Below are 7,607 nucleotides of genomic sequence, written 5' to 3'. Positions count from 1 at the left end.
TCCCGTGGAGAACTACTCACGCATCACCTCGGATGAAGACATGGCGATGTAGAGGCCTCCGGCGGTGATTTCCCTCTCCAGCAGGGTGCCGGGATGGACTGCAGAACCCTCCCGAACTAGGGTTTCGGTTGATGGCGGCGTCGAAACTTTTCGTGGATGGAGGCTCGGGTCCCTGGGGTTTTCCCGACACGAGGAATAAATAGGCGGAAGGGCGGAGCAAACGAGGCGACGAGGCACCAGTACATAGGCCAGGCGCGGCCAAGGGTAGGGCCGCGCCTGCCCTATGTACTGCCACGTGGTAGCTCTCCTGCGCGTGTCCTTCTGGCTCCGTCTTCGTCCCGAAAAATAAGACTCTGGGATTTTGTTTTGTCCAATTCCGAGAAACTTTCATGTACAACTTTTCTGAAACACAAAAACAGCAGAAAACAGGAACTGGCACTGCGGCACTGCGTTAATAGGTTAGTCCCAGAAAATGCTAAAAAAGTGTGAAAAAGTGCACATAAAACATATAAGAATTGTAAAAAAACAAGCATGGAGCATCAAAAATTATAGATACGTTTGGGACGTATCAGTGGCCATGGCGGCGTGTGCAGAAGGCTCTATCCGAGAGATGGTGCCTCCGCCTGAGTTCCCCGCTACCCTGATGCAAGCGAGGATGCCATGGGGCCAACCGCGTCCGTTTGCTCCCAACATTGCGCCGCCCTTCTTCCGACTCCGGACTCGTCGGCAACCCTCTGCTCCATCAGCGCACCGTCCTCCGACTGGTGTTCCGGCGTTGCCGCCGCTACCTCCTCCAGGATTTGGGTTCGAGCATGGTGGAGCACCAGTCGGTGCCGGTGCACAGCCTCCTCCTCTGACGGGCCTACTATCGTTCCATCCCATTGTAAGTACTCCATCCCTTCCTAGTTCGTTTGTGGATCCGATGATGTCAATGTGCATTGCATATTAGTCAGAATCATGGCAAAGACAAGCATGCCAGTGATGAGTATGATAAATGGTATGGTTGTCATTGGCATGCTGATGAAGAGCTTCTGGTACGGGGATAGAGGTGCGGGTTGCGCGGCGCATGCCTACATGAGTGCACACGATGCGGTGGCCGGCCGGCGCTATGGTCCTTGTCCAGGCGGCCCAAACGTTGGGCCAAGCCTGCTGGACGCATGCCCGGACCCTGCTAGCGAAACGTCGGCAGCGTCCGTAGTCTCCCCGATGAGATCGCGGACAACACCACGAGGGCGCCTGCCGGACCTGCAGATTCTCGCATAGTCAAGGCCCTGAGCCACCATGCCCTGCCCCTCGGTGACTTCATCCACGACGACTCCAGCAACAGTCTTCGAGCCTGCTACCACGAATTGGTTGCTCAGTCCAGAGCTTTTCTCCCAACTTCTGTACATCAGGCAGACGTGTTTGTTCAGATTTTCCTTCATTGCGATTTGTGCACACAACCCTGTTTGTTGAAATGACTACCTGCTAATCCTCTCATGCACATGGAAAATACTTCTCCAGGTTAGATTGGAGGGTTAATCATTTCATTCAAGGAGTTCTTTGTTGTTCATGAGGTGCTTTTCCACTCGCCAATCCTCTCTGTTGAACCAGCATGTCTTCTTTGTCACAGAGATCGGCCGCCCCAAAACAAGGTAAGCAACGTTAGTTGGTCTATACAGCCACGGCCCACGTGAACCGGAAATATCTATTTGTATTCAGAAGATAAATGTTTTCTTGCCAGATTGTTTTGTTGACATCTTCGGAGATAGAGTGCAGTTGATTTTGTTGATTGCATATTTGTGTCAGTTGTTCAAGCGTTTTAACTAGGCATGCTTGGATTTGCAGTGTTGGAAGACATGTATATGGTATCGCACCTATTGCCATTCACATCAATTCCTTGCCTCGATCTAGGTAAGCTACTACCCTATGTACTACTTACACAATTTTGCTATCTAGAAGTTCATCTAGCCCTCCGTGCATGACGATGCAGATGATATTTGGTTAGAACAATGGAGGAAACAATATGTCAACACTTGGCCATATGTCACATCCCTAGGATTTTTTTTTTTCATTTTCTTAAAGAGATTTGAGCTTGCAAGCAACCAAACTGATGTGATGCTTACAAAAATATATATCTTTGTGTTCTTTTAAACCTTCATAATACGATTTTTTTTTCATTTTCTTAAAGAGATTTGAGCTTGCAAGCAACCAAACTGATGTCATGCTTACAAAAATATATATCTTTGTGTTCTTTTAAACCTTCATAATACGAATCAAGGGATCTCACATGTAATAATTCCCTATGTACAGAGGGAAGATGAGCCATGGCCTTCTGCTTTCATCGAGCATGCACATTGCCTACTCTGGTGTTGATTATCGCCAAGGCGCTGCACGATGTCTTTGAAGTATTAGAAGTTGGCATTGAAGAAATATTGGCCGAGAATTCTGGATTTCGGTTGCCTTTTGCTACTGATACTTATTCATCGGTTCCTTCAGTTGTTCCACCTGTTATATTCATGGTCTGGTTAGTTCTCAAGTACATGCTACTTTCGAACCATCAGCTGATCATGCGCCTTACGGTTTGTATATTTTCTTTACTATTATTTTTACCTTTAAATCTACACGTTATGCTTATATGGGGTTTTCTCATTTTTGTTGTTGCTGGCAAGAGACCACTCTACCTCTGAACAATTGCTGCAGCAAACCCAGTTGAAAGTAACACTGCCACTTACATCTACAATTTACCTTTAAATCTACATGTTATGCTTATATGGGGTTTTCTCATTTTTTTAGTTGCTGGCAAGAGACCACTCTATCTCTGAACTATTCTTGCAGCAAACCCAATTAAAGGTAACACTGGCCATGGCCCCTGCATCAATAGATGCACACATCCATTTATTAAAAAGTACCAAAAAATAACACTGGCACTTATATCTACAGAACAACGCAAACATTGTCTTAGGTTTTAACTAAACGTAGATGCCAGGAATAAGTTACTCCCTCCGGTTCAAAATTATTCTCTAGCTGATATGGTGAAAGTATTGTCCAATATGTTCTACTAAATCCAAAACTATGAGCATAACATAAGTCACCAGATTGCTCGACCTAAAAAAGAACAGGAGCACTACTGCCTCGCTAACGCACTGTGAGGAGCGTTTGTTGATGTGCAGTTACTGTTAATTATATGATAATATTTCCTGTCAGTTATCAGCCTATGTACTGAGGACTATTTCTGCAGGTTTCATGTAGGCACTTAACACTTGATGTGGCTGAGGAAGGTTGAAGGGCTACAAAAGAAAAAGGTAGGTATAGTGGAGCACTAATCCTGGAGAGAGTTTGGATTTGTTTTGGCCAACCTTAGGAAAGTGTCCGGATTGCAGTGATAACAAGGAAAAAACTGAAGGCCATCTAATACAATACCTCAAAGAGGTACATTTACTCCCATGCTCTCAATCTGGTCAGTTTACAGTGATACCAAGAACTCACTATTCATTGTCTGCAGTAGCACCTATAAAAACAAGAAGGCATCCAAGTAGAAAGCTTCACGCTACCAGGTCAGATTTTAAGATAAACTTCAAACACCTGACAAAAATTTCAGCACGACCAAGAGTACTGACTCTTAACTCTTCTCCTTGCAGCAAATTAAACAACGAAGTATCATCTGTAGCAACAAACGAGGTTAGCCGAAGAAGTGAACAAGTATCCAGACTGGTGATCTATATCAAAATATCTATTATGTCAATGCCAGCCACCAAAATTACATGGCAAATGTTATTTGCCTACCTGTCACTATAGGAAGTATGAACACTGCTGACTTCGATAAAATTATCTATAAACACCACCAGTGTATTGGTAGTATTAAGCACTTGAGTACCCCTGTGTAATTACTCCAACTGCCTGCCTTCGTTCATGCCAATTTAGTCATCATGACTAATTAACAGCATTGCCACAGATGCTTTACGACCACGATATCGCTCACGGGCGCGGTGTGCCGCCGCGCCTCACCTTCCTAGTAATCTCATAATAGTTTGCAATGACTCGAAGCTTTCAGAACCACATTTAGATACCAGTTTCATAATTTGGGATAGAAGGGAGGGTTCACAAAAGCCGAGGCTTCGTCGTTATTAGTTTAACTTAATTTGTCTTATTATCAAATGAAAACTAGTCAAGCACTTATAGCTCAGTGGTAAGTTGTAGAGCGTCAGTATTGTAAACTGAAGGTCCGTAGTTCGATCCTGCGTGTGGGCACTTATTTCTGTATTTGGTACAATTTTTATTTTGCATTTTGTGCTACTCTTTTATTTTTGTTCCCAGATTTCTCCGTCTCACTTTTTTCCGTAAAAAGTTTTTTTGGTTTTTAGCATAAATTAAATGTTCCAGAGGCTTTGAAAAGCCTTGGCCATGTTCTTTCAAGGATCATTAATTATCATGTGGTTTGCTTAAATGTAAATCTTGAGGTGTTGGTTTTTTGAAGTGTTGTCCATCCTAAATCGTGAGAACAAAGGATCACACAAAACGAAGAATACATGAACTATCTGTCGCGACGCACGGATATTTTGCTAGTTATCATACATATTGCAACAACTAGTCCATCTACTTTAGGAAACACAGACAGTTCATGTGAGTTAAGATATGGCCTCCTCGTAGGGAAATTTGAAAGTCGTGAGAAGAGACCATGCGACGGTCACTTGAATCTCACAGGGGCCAACCTTAATTTTCCGATTGCTTCTACCATTCTTCTTTGGCTTGAAACTCAGATGATGTTCCACCTTATCATTTATGTCATTAATATGCAACGCCTTGAGAGTAAGCATCAACTTTGACTTCTTAAGGTGTTCCTCGGGAGGAACAAGTTCGACGCAAATAACTGCTGGAATTTGGGGCCTTTGGCCCATGTCCCATTATCAAATTTTGAAACTCACATGGCCCATTCCAAAAATCAGTGGCAGCACTAGTGGGGGCTAAAGTTTAGTCCCACATTGCTAGTTGGGAGAGAGTTGGAGTGGTATATAAGGTGGGCTGTTCTAGTCCTAGTAAGTGAGTGAGAAGAGAGAGAGCCCTCGCGCACTCCTCCTTCTACGCCGCCCGCCTCGCCTCGCCACGCCTCGCATCGCCACGACACGCCGCAGGTTGCGGGAATCTCGCTGAGCCGAGCTTATCTTTTTGTTGTTTGGGAAATTAATTGTGTAATCAATTTTGAGTCATTAACGGACGCGTTACTCAGCCGTTTTGCCTTCCGGTTTTTCTGGATCGTGGCATTGCCGAGTCGGATGTGGGCTGCGTCCCATGGCCTTCCCGAACCGCATTATATAAGACCCTGTACAACCCTAGCCGTATAGACGAGACGCATACGCGACTACCTGTTTCCAGTTCATTGCGCCGCCGCCTTCGTCTTCCTCATCCCGTCCGTCGGCGTGCACCGACTGCCGGGACAGTAGGCCTCCGGAACCCTGCATCTCGTGAACCTGTACGGGTGAGGGGCAATCAGGTTTTTGGGGAGCGCTCCGGCGCGACTACTGGCATCACGACGTCGTCATCGGACGACGAGTTCCTCCACACCGACAACTTCTTCCCGGACCTCAGCGACTTCTTCGGCAACCTCAACATGGGCGACAACCTGCTGCGAAGTATGTGATCTTGTCGTTTCTCTTTCAGTTTCTGTTAGAGTTTCTTCTTCTAGTGTTTGTGGTAGATGCAATCGGTTTGTCTTGTTTAGATGTGATCTGTTCATCTACCTTACTAGTCTGCACGATTAGTTTTTCTGTTATTTCATTAGTCATGATTTATCAATTACTTGTACGAATTATTTCATATGGATATTTGCTTATATATTCAACACTCCAAAAACCTGATTTTAGGCAAATCAATTCAAGCAGCGTTGCTGCCGCTACTCGACCTCCCCTCTTTGATGGTATGCATTACAAGAGGTGGCGCACAAAGGCAGTTCTATGGTTTACAAACCTAGGCTATTTTAGCGCCACAGATGCTATACCTGAGGGGCCTCTCTCTGCAGAGGAGCAGGAAAAGTTTGAGAAGGTCGACGCCATGTTTAAGGCGGCCTTGTTCAGCATTCTTGGGGACAACATTGTTGACCCATACATGGCTTTCGACCATGATAAAGATGCGTGGGATACACTCGTGGCCAAATTTGGGGTCTCGGACGCTGGCACTGAACTGTATGTCATGGAGCAATACTATGACTACAGGATGACTGATGAGCGCTCCGTGGTAGAGCAGGCTCATGAGATTCAGTCCCTTGCCAAAGAACTCGAGCAGTTTAAGTGTACCTTACCGGACAAATTTGTGGCCGGTGGCATTATTGCCAAGCTTCCTCCCTCGTGGAGGAACTTTGCTACTTCTCTAAAACATAAGAGACAAGAGTTTTCCGTTTCGGATCTCATTGGCTCGCTTCATGTGGAAGAGAAGGCGAGAGCAAAGGACACACGCGCTCGTAGTTTTGAGGGAGGTTCTAGTGCCAATGTGGTACAGAAGAAGAACTTCCAATCTCACAAGTCTAAGAATAAGAACAATGGAAAAAGGCAAGTTTGACGAGAAAAACAAAGCCTCCAACTCAACCAACTTCAAGAGGAAGACTCCTTATAAGAAGAATGGGAACTGCCATGTTTGTGGCGCTCTTGGACATTGGGCTCCTGATTGCCCAAGACGCCATGATCGGCGTGGGAACAGCGGCAAGTCCGCAAATGTTGTTATTGGCGTTGATACTGAGATGAAGGACGTTGGGTACGGTATTTCTCCTACCGTCCTTTCAGTATGTAATTCTCCTGATTGGTGGATAGACACCGGAGCCAATACACATGTATGTTCTGATGTCTCTATGTTTTCTTCTTATCAGGTCGCAAGGACTCCCTCCGTGCTGATGGGAAACGGCTCACGTGCTTCTGTTCGTGGTGTTGGTACGGTGGATCTGAAGTTTACTTCAGGAAAGACCATCCAGCTGAAGAATGTGCAGCACGTTCCCTCCATTAATAAGAATCTCGTTAGCGGATCGCTTTTATGTCGAGATGGCTTTAAGTTGGTTTTTGAGTCCAATAAAGTTGTAATTTCCAAGTGTGGACAATTTGTTGGAAAGGGTTATGTCTGCGGAGGCTTGTTCCGCTTATCTTTGTCAGACTTATGTACTCAAATTATTAACCATGTTTGCAATGATAGTGAGTCCGATATTTGGCATTCACGACTTTGTCATATTAATTTTGGGTGCATGACGCGACTAGCGAATATGAATATAATTCCGAAATTTGCTATTGTCAAGAAATCCAAGTGCCAAGTATGTGTGCAAGCTAAGCAACCACGTAAGTCTCATAAGACTGCGGAGGCAAGAGACTTGGCACCGCTAGAGCTTATACATTCGGATCTTTGTGAAATGAATGGTGAATTGACAAAAGGAGGGAAAAGATACTTCATGACTTTAATTGATGACTCTACTTGATATTGTTATGTGTATCTCCTGAAATATAAAGATGAATGTGGTGACCCGGCATACCACTGCATGGTGTAGTATGCAAGTCTAATATAATACCAATGAAACACCGTTCCACTAGTATTATAACGCTCAGAGTGGTACAACAGAAACATATGCAGGTCCAAGGCATGTCTATAGAATTACA

General features: G+C 44.9%; 1 long non-coding RNA gene across 2 annotated transcripts; it reads left to right on the top strand.

Moving 5' to 3' along the window:
• Nucleotides 1-1,205: 1,205 nt before the first annotated feature.
• LOC127349322 (uncharacterized) lies at nt 1,206-3,887 on the top strand. Of its 2 annotated transcripts, none has more exons than XR_007880199.2 (6): nt 1,206-1,634; nt 1,828-1,893; nt 2,293-2,561; nt 3,221-3,411; nt 3,485-3,536; nt 3,621-3,887. It is a non-coding gene; the product is annotated as an uncharacterized lncRNA (long non-coding RNA). The 2 variants fall into 2 exon arrangements; XR_011742269.1 differs by having other exon boundaries at nt 2,293-2,832.
• Nucleotides 3,888-7,607: the final 3,720 nt, after the last annotated feature.

The sequence above is a fragment of the Lolium perenne genome, chromosome 4 (genome assembly GCF_019359855.2).
Source record: "Lolium perenne isolate Kyuss_39 chromosome 4, Kyuss_2.0, whole genome shotgun sequence".
In the NCBI taxonomy this organism is placed as follows: Eukaryota; Viridiplantae; Streptophyta; class Magnoliopsida; order Poales; family Poaceae; genus Lolium; species Lolium perenne.
The sequence above is the reverse complement of the archived record's forward strand: the minus strand, read 5'-3'. Positions and strand labels throughout refer to the sequence as shown.